General features: G+C 41.0%; 1 protein-coding gene across 4 annotated transcripts in view; it reads right to left on the bottom strand.

Moving 5' to 3' along the window:
- The window catches only part of brsk2a (BR serine/threonine kinase 2a), a 485,481-nt gene that overhangs the window by 53,268 nt on the left and 418,910 nt on the right, over nt 1-13,303 (bottom strand). The window lies entirely within an intron of this gene.

Consider the following 13,303-nt stretch of genomic DNA (forward strand, 5'->3'; position numbering starts at 1 on the left):
TTCTCAGTCTCGCAGGTCACCCATGCTATTTCAATATTTCAATAATAAATCATATGTTTTTTCCATTGTGTTAATGATGGTGGATTAAATGATTTCCACGTTTTTAGTATACGTTTTCTCAAGATGAGTGATGAGAAGAGAATCGTCCAGTCCATTGGGTATCTCACTACACCCCCATATGCTATGTCTTAAAATATGCAGACATGGATTAAAAGTACGTTTACATTGTAATACTTCTGACAGCAAACTTTCGAGCTCCGCCCACAACATTTGGACTTCATAGCATTCTCAGAAGGCATGGGTTATTGAGTCATTGTTAGTTGTACACTTACAACATGACCAGAGAATCTTGTTTCTCATGGTCTGAGAATCCTTGAGGTGCCTTTTGGCCAACTCCTCTTTAAATGTTCAAGAATTATAATTTGTTTATGTACATTGACTCTTGCAAGAAAACCACATCTGCTAACCACATCTGCTAACAACATCTGTTGACTTTAAGTGTTCGAGAACCATATGCTTTTTTACCCCATCATGGAGCCCATGCACAATCCATGTGATACGTTGGATTTTGTTGTTTTTTACTTGTATAGAATCAAAGTTAACCTTATCTGTTCCATCTATCAATTGAAGAACTATGTCAAACGTTTTTAGCGGATATGGTATATGAGAGTGGTGGGCATTCCTTAGAATGGGATCATCATAGTATAAATTCATAGTTATTGTAAACATTACATATATAGAGTGTGTGGGTATGTGGGCTGAGCAGACGTGTGTCAAAACACAAAAAAAATGCACAGAAAAACGAAATAAAGCAAAGTACGTCTTTGTACTATGGATTTTTAGCGCAAACTCCTCACCTGGTAACAAAAATAGATATGTGGAAACATACATTGTACATACATTTGAAGAAAGACCACTTAAGTTGGTTTGTTTTACCTTATAAATCAAAGTATAGTGGCTGGTGGGGGTGTACTTGGGGTGAAATGGGATGAGTGGAGGTCCCACGCACACCCCAGAAAAGTGTCTGATGCCCTCCCAGTCACACCATCCCAATTCTAGATAAATCAATAAAAATTTCTCTACCATTAGCAATGTCTCCAATGTCGTTTTAAAGAATTTTTGCAATATGTAAAACCGGCCTCACAACTACAAACCACGTGTAACCACACAAGCCCAGGACCTCCACTTCCAGCTTCACCTGCGTGCTCGTCTGAGATCGTTCACCTGGACAGCTGATAAAACTGTAGGTTTGCACAACCGAATCATTTCTGTACAAACTGTCAGATGGCCTTTTGGCAGAGATTTGTATAGTTCTGAGTACTGTCTCAAAAAACCAAAATCCATAATAAATTCCTGACAACTGGCCTCTGAACCTTCAAAATGCTTAATAACGTGGACCTATGCAACCGAGGACACTCAACTGAGGCACAGGGAAGCCTAAATGCATCCCAAAACAAAGACACTGAGCCAACTAAGACCATTGGGGATACATCCACCTCTGCCACATTGAAGGCTCTGAATCAACAAACGTTGATGCAGGCAATGGTCAAACAAGCAGTTAAGGAATCACTGGAGGAACTGCTTTCGGGAGAAATTAAATCACTTAAGGATATGGTGGAAGTTTCCAACACATCTATCTTAACTCTCAAACTACCATGTATCGAAGAAACAAGTTTATTTATAATACAGGGGCAGGCAAATGACAGGTCAAAGGCTGGCAGGGGTCAGTAATCCAGAGAGGGAGCAAAGGGTATAGAACGGCAGGCAGGCTCAGGGTCAGGGCAGGCAGAACGGCTAAAACCGGGAAGGACTAGAAAACAACAGGAGCAAGAAACAGAGAGGAGCAGGGGAACGCAGGTTAGCGCCAGGACTGCTACAGAAAACAGCCACCAACATAGCCAGATGCAGTGAAGCAACTGGGGGAGAAAATGACGTTGCTTGAAGACAGAAAGAGGACACTGGACATACGTCTGGTGGGCCTGGAAGAAACCGCAGAGGGTTCTGACTGAAAATGTTTTCTTCAGGTGAATCTGCAAAAATGGATACCATTGCTAAAAGGGAGGAAGATTGAAATTCAACGGGCTCACCGAATCTAAAATGGCAATAACAGTAGCCGTCCCTGAGGACCGAGGATATTCTGCGGGGAACCAGAGCCCTCGAGAACCCACCAAGACATGGGAGATCCAATCTGGCATTCTACCCAGACTACAGCAACGAAACCACACTGAAGAGGAAGTCCTTCAACCACATCAAACGATAGATTACAGCAAGAGGACTTCACCGGTTCCTGATATATCCAGCCATCCTGAAGATAAGGAAAAATGGAACACTCCAAGAATTCCATACTGTGGAAGAAGTAGAGGAATGCCTTGCAGCTGAGGACAACTACAAGAGAAGGAGCCTAGTCATTACTCCAGATTCTCCCCACTGTAGACAGAAGAAACCGACAACTACAGCCCCCCTCTTTACTTGGATACCTCTTTCGCATGAAGGCCCAATTTAACTCGTAAAATGGATACAACAAATGCTAAGCTAACTAGCTAATGTTTATTTGTTATTCAGCGACTGTAATGCAGACGCTGGGAGTCAGGAAGTAAGTACAGGGGGTGAATCTAATACTAAATAGAACAATACAAAACAAGAGTAGCGTCTGGACATGAGAAACATAACTAATACTGCCTGGGGAAAGAACCAAAGGGAGTGACAGATATAGGGGAGGTAATCATAGAAGTGATGGAGTCCAGGTGAGGCTCATGAGGCGCAGGTGTGCATAACGATGGTGGCAGGTGTACGTAATAATAAGTAAACTGGCAAAAATGAGCGCCAGAGAGGGGGAGGGGAAGTAGACGTTACAGCGACATAATTTAGTTAATTTGGTATCTGCAGTCTGGTTATATGGCTAAGATGCAGCTGGCTGGCATGTGGCTCGCTAGCTGAGTTGGCTAGCTGGCTAGGTTAGCTGGCTGGATAATTATTTGGCTCAGGCTACAGACGTTACCTGGCTAAAATATTTACCCGTCAGTAAAGCAGTCCTGGCGTAGGGTAAACTTTATGGGGATTAACATACAGAGTGCTCAGCTTGGTACGAACATGTTCTGTGAAAAGTAATTTTGCCACATATTCATGTCATGTTGGATAAAAACAAGTGGCTGACATAATGGGACAGGACTTGGGACATGCATCGCTGTTTTGGATCCTCCTGATTTTTGAGAATTTGAGTTCCTACCAGCCAAAGCAAGCGGTTGAAGCTATAGACTTCCTGTCTTGTGGGCGGTTACTCTTTTTGTTAATTTTATTGTTAAACCCCAGCTGTCAGAGTTTGTTCACAAATATGTATAACGGTGCACAAATATTTTCTCCTGTTTATATTGAAGTAGGTGTTTTTTTATTACATTTCTTGTTTGTTTTTGTCATACACTTATCCATACATTGTATATGACAAAGGTTTTTAATGAACCGTGAGCTCATCTTAATGTTGTTAAATTCCCATGGTTTAAATTCCGCTATCAAGCGTACCAAATGCTTAGAATACATCAGACGTAAAAACGTTGATATCGCCCTAATACAAGAAACCCACCTAAAACATTCTGATGTCTATAGAATCCAAAACAGATACTTTAAATGTGTTGCTCACTCCTTAGCCACTAACAAAACTAATGGTGTTTTATTATTATTTGATAGAAAACTATGTGTTCAGGTTGTGGCTTCTGATAATGATGATGCAGGACGTTTTGTATTTGTAACTATGGTTATAAATCACTCTAAGATGTGTGTCGTGACTTTCATTAATCTGATGACTGTTATTTATTTAATCAACTCACTACGTTTAATTGTTACCCGATTAAATTAATCATGTAACAATTAACTTATTATGATTTGTGGCACCACGGAAGAGGTTGTTTAAAGAGCTACCATCTCCCGAATTAAACTCTATAAGGCATATCTATTTCATCGCTAAACAGTCATCTTATTAATCATTACTTCTTATCATATCATCATTCTGAACAGTCATAACCTCATCCCTTGCAAAAACCCCAGCCTTACTCATGACTCAGTACAACACAAATTGATTTACTAGGTAACTAAATAATAACAGGATAACATACATATCCCTATTTTTTGCCACAACTTTCAGCAAAGTTGAAATAATTTTTATTGTTTAAAATACAGATACAGCCACATCCCCTCAGTCACTTTGGGAGGTGTCAAAATGTTTTTTGAGGGGAAACTGTACCTCGTTTGCCTCACATCTTAATTCAACTCACAGTATAAAAGTACTAGACCTGGAAAAACCGATTGCGCTTGTTGAAAATGAGCATAGACAAACATTAATATCACATGACCAGGCAGAAATTAATGATACGTTTAGGCATTTTTATTCCCAAATATATAGGTCAGAGGCGGACCCTGAACATAGTAAGATGACACACTTCTTATCATCATTGGACCTTCCCAAACTCTACAGAGAGAAATCTGGATTCCTTGACTCCCCACTTCCTCTTGAAGAACTCAAGAGTGTATCAACATCTAAGAAAAGAAGCCAATCACCATGACTTGATGGTTTCCCTCTTGAGCTGTTTCTTGAAATATGGGATATTGTGGGGCCACTAATTCTTGGTTCTATCAATCATGCATTAAAACATGGAGAATTCCATAGAGACCACAACACCTAAATGATTATAGTTTTGTTAACTTCACTAGGGTAGGGGGCAGCATTCGGAATTTTGGATGAAAAGCGTGCCCAAATTAAACTACCTGCTACACAGGCCCAGAAGCTAGGATATGCATATAATTGGTAGATTTGGATAGAAAACACTCTAAAATTTCCAAAACTGTTAACATAATGCCTGTGAGTATAACAGAACTGATATGGCAGGCGAAAACCTGAGGAAAATCCATCCAGGAAGTACTATTATTTTGAAAGGCTGTTTTTCCATTGAAAGCCTATCCATCCATACACCATACAAAGACTTAGGACCCAGTTCATGATCTCTATGGCTTCTTCTACATGTGGCCAGTCTTTAGGCATTGTTTCAGGCATTTACTCTGACAAATTAGGGAGATACAACACTTTCAATGAGTGGACATGAGTCCAGCGCGTGATTGGGAGCGTGCATTTCTTGTTTCTCCTTTTAGATTGACGAAGCTTTTGTACAGTTGAAATATTATTGATTATTTATGACAAAAACAACCTGAGAATTGATTTTAAACATCGTTTGACATGTTTCTACGAACTTTTATTGTACTTTTTTGACTTTTCGTCTGGATGTTGAGAGCGCGCTTTGTCCCTTTGGATTACTGAACTAAACGCACCAACAAAACTGAGGTTTTTGAACATAAAGAGGGATATTATCGAACAAAACAAACGTTTATTGTCTAACATGGAGACCTGGGAGTGCCACCAGATGAAGATCATCAAAGGTTAGTGATTAATTTTAACGCTATTTCTGACTTTTGTGACACCTCTCCTTGGTTGGAAAATGTCTGTTTGGTTTTCTGTGGCTAGGCGCTGACCTAAAATAATCGCATGGTGTACTTTCGCGGTAAAGCCTTTTTGAAATCTGACACAACGGCTGGATTAACAAGACGTTTATCTTTAATCCTATGTATAAAACTTGTATTTTTCATCAATGTTTATGATGAGTATTTCTGTAATTTGATGTGGCTCTCTGAAATTTCACCGGATGTTTGTTTGAGACAATGATTACTGTACATAACATAACACGCCAATTTCAACTGAGGTTTTTGGACAAAGATTCACTTTATCGAACAAAACACACATTTATTGTGTAACATGAAGTCCTGTGAGTGCCATTTGATGAAGATCATCAGAGATTAGTGATTAATTTAATCGATATTTCTGACTTTTGTGAGCCCTCTCCTTGGCTGGAAAATGGCTGTATGGTTTTCTGTGACTAGGGGCTGACCTAAAATAATCACATGGTGTGCTTTTGCCGTAAAGCCTTTTTGAAATCGGACACTGTGGTCGGATTTACAAGAAGATTATCTTTAAAATGGTGTATAATCCTTGTTTGTTTGAGGAATTTAAATGATGGGATTTCTGTTGTTTTCACTGGCTGTTGTCGAGGTGGGACGCTAGCGTCCCACTGGTACCAGGGAGGTTAAAAAATCCCACATAATGCTTACATGGATAGACCCTTCATTAACGTCTAAAATGGTCTCTGCCACTTATGATTGGCTGCTGTCTGTTAAATGCTCTACATTGGGTGTCACTCTAGTATGGAACTGCGAAATGCAGGGATTGGGATATCTGAGATATCATTTGGGAAAATGTATTTGTTACCTCTGAAAACCCAGCACATCAGCTTATACATTATAAGCTTATACATAGAAGTTACATGATAGATGCCGTATGAATGCCGTTGGTGTAACAGCTTTCTTCCTGGGATGAAGGAGAGGACCAAAACGCAGCGCGGCTAGTGTTCAACATGTTTAATAAAGAGAGTAACGTGAACACAACAAACTACAAAACAATAAATGTGAAAACCGAAAACAGTCCTATCTGGTGCAGAACACAAAGACAGCAAACAACCACCCACAAACCCCAACACAAAACAAGCCACCTAAATATGGTTCCCAATCAGAGACAATGACAAACACCTGCCTCTGATTGAGAACCAGATCATGCATACATAGAAATGGACAAACTAGACACACAACATAGAATGCCCACCCAGCTCACGTCCTGACCAACACTAAAACAAGTAAAACACACAAGAACTATGGTCAGAACGTGACAGTTGGAACACTAATGCACATGTTTTGGGAATGTCCTGTGGTGTCCCAGTTCTGGTAACATGTTCCAGAGTTCCTTACAAAAATGATGGGTTTCCCTGTGAACAAAGATGCACCTTTATTTTTGGTGAATGATGACTCTTCATTTTGTACTGCAACTGGTTCAGAAAAAAATAATTTATGCGTGGTTAAAAAGGTTATGATTAGTGCTTGGATTACCCCTCCAATCCTCTTGCCTCAAACATGTTTATCATATTTTCAAGATATTGTATTGTTCGTATAGAGAGATCAGTGGCCGTGATAAACAGAGCTTGGGCAAATACAGTTGATGCATGGGGATGTATAATGTAAATCTCTATCTATCTTGGTCAAGAGTTGTTGATATCTATGGACCTACAGTACATGGTAAGGGACTGGGGGATGACATTTTCTTTTCTGAGAATAATATAGAATATTTTTTTTTGTAAACCCTACTTCCTTCCCGTCATATGTGTACTCACTTAATGGACTCCTGACATTATGTAAATAGTTGTATTGTATATTAGTGTTGTCATGTCAGCTAATACTTGTAATGTAATCCTGCCTTGTATATTTTGTGCAATATGAAATAAAATAAAATGTTGATCACAAAAAAAATAAAGAAACGGTCAGTCTGGCACGCTCATCTGTGTGCTCGTCGTCCTCAACAGGGTCTTGTCCTGACTGCAGTTTGGCGTCGTAACTGACTTCAGTGGGCAAATGCTCTCCTTCTATGGCCACTGGCATAGAAGATGATAGACTACATATTTGTGTGCTCTTCATGGATGAATCCCGGTTTCAACTGTACCAGGCAGATGGCCGACAGCGTATGGCGTCGGGTGGGCGAGCGGTTCGCTGATGTCAACGTTGTGAACAGAGTTTCCCATGGTTGCGGAGTTTTATGGTATGGGAAGGCATAAGCTATGGACAACGAACACAACTGCATTTCATAGATGGCAATTTGAATGCACAGAGATACCGTGACGAGATCCGGAGGCCCATTGTCGTGTCATTCATCCTCCGCCATCACCTTGTGTTTCAATGCACGGCCACATGTCACAAGGATCTGTACACAATTCCTGGAAGCTGAAAATGTCCCAGTTCTTCCATGGCCTGCATACTCACCAGACATGTCACCCATTGAGCATGTTTGGGATGCTCTGGATTGACGTGTACGACAGCGTTTTCCAGTTCCCGCTAATATCCAGCAACTGCGCACAGCCACAGTCAAAAGAATGATCAACTCTATGTGAAGGAGATTTGTCGCGTTGCCTTAGGCAAATGGTGGTCACACCAGATACTGACTGGTTTTCTGATCCACGCCTCCACCTTTTGTAAAGGTATCTGTGACCAACAGATGCATATCCGTATTCCCAGTCATGTGAAATCCATAGACTATGAATTTCTTAAAATGACTGATTTCCGTATATAAAATGTAAGTCAGTCAAATCTTTGAAATTGTTGCATGTTGCGTATATATATTTTTTTCAGTGTATTTGGGGACAATTGAATCTAGATTGTATTGGGAGAAGGGGGAAAGAATATTGTCTCAACTGTATGTAGCCTTGTGTGCTTATCACTTTCTTCCGCTTCTTCCTCTTCTGAGGGCATTGGGCTCTCTTTCAACTGGAAAGGTTTCCTGAAGCCTGTTCAGTGCTTCATCAGCGCTTGTGAACTCCATCCTCTGTGGTCCCTTCCATACCCATAGCACTGCAGGGAATCGGAGTTGAGACCTCAAGTGACTGCCTGATCAGAATTAAACTCTTACGGTTTTTCCTCAGTTTAGCAGACAGACCCTGGACAACTCGAATGACCTGGCCATGGATTTGAATCTCCTTTCCCACAGTGCCTTCAGAATATTGACTTTGGTCTGATAGTTCCACAGCTTAAAGACTACCATGCGACGATACAGTACTTAGTGTTCTTCTGTTTCACACCGGCCCGATGGCGTTGCTCCAGATCCTCAAGTTAAACATCCACGCTAAGCTCCTCCGATATCAGCTTGATCACGTAGCTGGGAAAGGTCTCCTTTTCCTCGTCTTCCAGTAGGGACAATATTCTCATATTGTTTTGTCTCATTTGTCTCATTCATTTTTACATCATCCATACATTTGGCTAAAGGACTCTATTAGGACATTTGTCTAATGTTTCTAGGGCGATCCTACTTCAATGGTGTGTTGCTTAAATCCAGGCACCACACTCTCATAAGGTACAATTTTTCCGTTATTCATATCACAAACAACTTTTGCCAGTTGAACGTAAACTCAAATATATTACTTGTTTGTATTACAACTTTTCTGAAATATTGTATTAAAATATGCAAACGAGCCACTATTCCATTAAATATGTGCATATTTGCATATCGTGCAAATATATTTTTCTGGCAACTGGATGAAATCAGCCTACATTTTTGAGTTTCAATGAAGACACTCCAGGACCGGACTTGTCCAGCGCAGATTGTGGATTAATACTTGAAAAAATATATTTCTATCTGTTAAATACTAAAGACATGTACGTAAAATGCATTGTTTGAGCATTTTTTCAAATTAAATGTTATCTAGAATAAAAAATGATAACATAAATTTATGTAAGGATAACCACACAATATTTGTTGAATGCAGATGCTTCTGAGGCTGAGAAAAATCCGCCGAAGTCGGTCCCTCTCCTTGTTTGGGCGGCATTCGGCGGTCGACGTCACCGGCTTTCTAGCTACCGCCGATCCATTTTTAATTTTCCATTTGTTCTGTCTTTGTCTTTCACACCTGGCTTCACTCAACCAATTACTTGTTTATTACTTAACCCTCTGTTCCCCATGTTTGGTTTGTAAGTGATTGTTCTTTGTACATCGGTCCTTTTTGTGGGCTCGTTATGTTGCTGTGTATTTTGAGTAAAATATGTTGATTACTCAATTCTGCTGTCCTGCGCCTGACTCTCTACACCAGCTACACACACAGGACCATTACAGTGTGGGAAGAGTCTGACTGTTGGGAAATGACAATTAAAGACAAGTACACTGAATTCATAGTGCCAAACGCCTAATTAGACCCAATCACCATCTCTTTAAAGTAAATTACTAAATATAGTTCCGTTTGTAACACTCTCTATGAAATGGGCTTTTAAATTATGTGTAATTGAATGCAGTGAGCTTTAAAATGATTGATGAATGTCCATTTTAAAGTGGTTAAAATTCATAAAAATGTTGATGACAGTAGTGTGATAAAATTAAGAAAATATAATTTTTGAAAATAATGGACCAAAACACCAACAAATCTCAAAATTGATAGGTAGATGCAAAAATGTCATTTCAGCCTGTTGTGCCTGGCCTTAAGGCATTAATATATATTATTATATGTGGACAACTAGTGCCTCTGGCTCATTAACAAAGACTGTCTGGTTTGAAATGGCATGTTGGTTGATTGAGTCATGACGGTCCTACAGAAGGTCATGGTAGTGGAGGTGCAGTGAAGGCTACTGAGGAGAGGAGGGCTCATTATAATGCCTGGAACGGAACAAATGGAATGGCATCAAACAGATGGAGACCATGTATTTGATACCCTTCCACCTATTCCAGTCCAGCCATTACCACGAGCCCGTCCTCCCCAATTAAGGTGCCACCAACCTTCTGTGCGGAGCTGCATGGTGTGTTAACAAGCCACATGTCCTTACCATTTCCACCTGCATGGTGGTCACATCATCCCTGGTTGTCAGTCTTGCACGGCAGCGCTCATCACTGGCTAAGGGTTTAAGAATAGTGTCTTGGAAATTCTTTCCCACATGTTGCAACCCAAGTGCCTGGGCCTTCATCTGTTGTTGGATTAGGGCCAGCTCATCTGTTAGTTCTCTAACATTCTTTTTGACAGTGGCCAGACTGACTGCGTTGACGGCAGTGGTACCTAAAAAGAGTAGTGTCCCTACCGCTGCCCCTATTGAGAGTAAAGCTCCAAAGAATCGCATCTGGGCTCTGCTAATACTGGTGAATTTGTGCAAACATGTGATTGATGTCTAGCAGGGCATGCTTAAAGGACAAATCCACCCAAAACCACTCATTCCTTTAATTTACAGTGCCAAGTAACACTAATATGTGAGAAAAATATTGTTTGTGAACAAATATTTCATTTTAGCATTACAATAAGGTTGGTAGCAATATGAAAAATTGTTGTGGAAATCTGTTGCAGCTCAAGTCGACCACAAAATCCACAATGCAATGCTCTTTCTACGGACTGGCTGGCTAGCTAGCTAGCAAGCAAACGTAGCTACACACAATAATACCAAAGACAATATCAGCATGTAAAGTAGCTAGTTGACTGTAAAATTGCCTAAACAATCTCACCATATTCAATTGACAGATTGATGTGCCTCACAGAGTGGAGTCTGATATTCGCATCGGCAGATATACTTTTGAGGAGATGGGAAACGTTGCCCATGCTACGCCAATGGGCCGCACGGTGCATACTGAGCGATTCTGGGACAAGGAGCGCTCTTCTTCAAGGAGTGAATGGTAATTTATTGGGTGCTAGCTCAAAAACCCAACATTAGGACAGATTTCATCAACAAGAAGTACAACATTACAAATCTTTTCAGAGATCTGACTTAATTAATTAACTTGCTATCTGTAATATCGTATAGCTTTGGAAAAGTGACAGTATGTACTTCCAAGGAAAATAGCATGTTTCACAACATATACACTGACTATGAGAAGATCTATCTGGGGGATAGGGCTGCTAAGCTAATAGTCACGCAATCTCTTCTCATAGTCAGTGTATATGTTGAGAAACATGCCTATTTTCCCCTTAAAGATGGTGCCGACAGAGAGGGCTGTCTCGCTTCTAGTCCTGAGGAAACTTTGCAGTATTTTGTTTTTTATGTATTATTTCTTACATTGTTAGCCTAGAAAATCTTAAGTGTTATTACATACAGCTGGGAAGAACTATTGGATATCAGAGCGATGTCAACTTACAAGCACTACAACTTTCCCGAAGCGGATTTTTTGTCCGCACCACCCAGGGCATTTGAACTGATTCCAGTGGCCTACCAAAAACAACCCCGCCATAGAAGAGACAGAACGGTCTTCTGGTCAGACTTTGTAGGCGCGCACACCACCCACCGCTTCCGAGTATATTACTCGCTAATGTCCAGTCTCTAGACAACAAGGTAGACGAAATTAGGGCAAGTGTTGCTTTCCATAGAGACATCAGGGATTGTAACATACTCTGTTTCACGGAAACATGGCTCTCTCGGGATATGCTGTCGGAGTCGGTACAACCACCTGGATTCTCAGTGCGTCGCACCGACAGGAATAAGCATCTCTCCGAGAAGAAGAGGAGTGTGATTTCATGTTTCATGATTAAACACTCATGGTGTAATTGTAACAACATACAGGAACTCAAGTATTTTTGTTCGCCTTGCCTAGAATTCCTCACAATCAAATGCCGACCGTATTATCTCCCGAGAGAATTCTCTTCGCTTATTGTCACAGCCGTGTATATCCCCCTCAAGCCAATACCACGACGACCCTCAAGGAACTTCACTGGACATTTTGCAAACTGGAAACCATATATCCTGAGGCTGCATTTATTGTAGCTGGGGATTTTAACAAAGCAAATTTGAGAACAAGGCTACCTTAATTCTATCAGCACATCGACTGTAACACACACGCTTGAAAAACACTGGACCACTGTTACTCTAACTTCCGCAACGCATATAAGGCCCTCCCCCGCCCTTCTTTCTGCAAATCTGACCATTACTCCATTTTGCTCCTCCCTTCCTATAGGCAGAAACTCAAATAGGAAGTACCTGTGCTAAGGACTATTCTGGTCTGACCAATCGGAATCCACACTTCAAGATTGTTTTGATCACGCAGACTGGGAAATGTTCCGGGTAGCCTCAGAGAATAATATCGATGTTTCCTCTGATTCGGTGAGTGAGTTTATAAGGAAGTGTATAGGAGATGTTGTACCCACTGTGACTATTAAAACCAACCTTAACCAGAAATCGTGGACAGATGGCGGCATTCGTGCAAAACTGAAAGTGCAAACCAGTGAATTTAACCATGGAAAGGTGACTAGGAATATGGCCGAATGCAAACAGTGTAGTTATTCTCTCTGCAAGGCAATCAAACAAGTGAAATGCCAGTATAGAGACAAAGTGGATTCGCAATTCAACGGCTCAGACACGAGACATATGTGGCAGGATCTACAGACAATCACGGACTACAAAAGAAAAACCAGCCGCGTCAAGGACACCGACGTCTTGCTTCCAGACAAACTTTGAGGATAATACAGTGCCACGGACACGACCCGCTAAAAAGGACTGTGGGCTCTCCTTCTCCATGGCCGAAGTGAGTAAGACATGTAAATGTGTTAACCCTCGCAAGGCTGTCGGCCCAAACGCCATCCCTAGCCGCATCCTCAGAGCATGTGCAGACCAGCTGGCTGGTGTGTTTATGGATATATTCAAACTCTCCCTATCCCAGCCTGCTGTCCCCACATGCTTCAAGATGGCCACCATTGTTCCTGTACCCAAGAATGCA

The sequence above is a fragment of the Salvelinus fontinalis genome, chromosome 9 (genome assembly GCF_029448725.1).
Source record: "Salvelinus fontinalis isolate EN_2023a chromosome 9, ASM2944872v1, whole genome shotgun sequence".
In the NCBI taxonomy this organism is placed as follows: Eukaryota; Metazoa; Chordata; class Actinopteri; order Salmoniformes; family Salmonidae; genus Salvelinus; species Salvelinus fontinalis.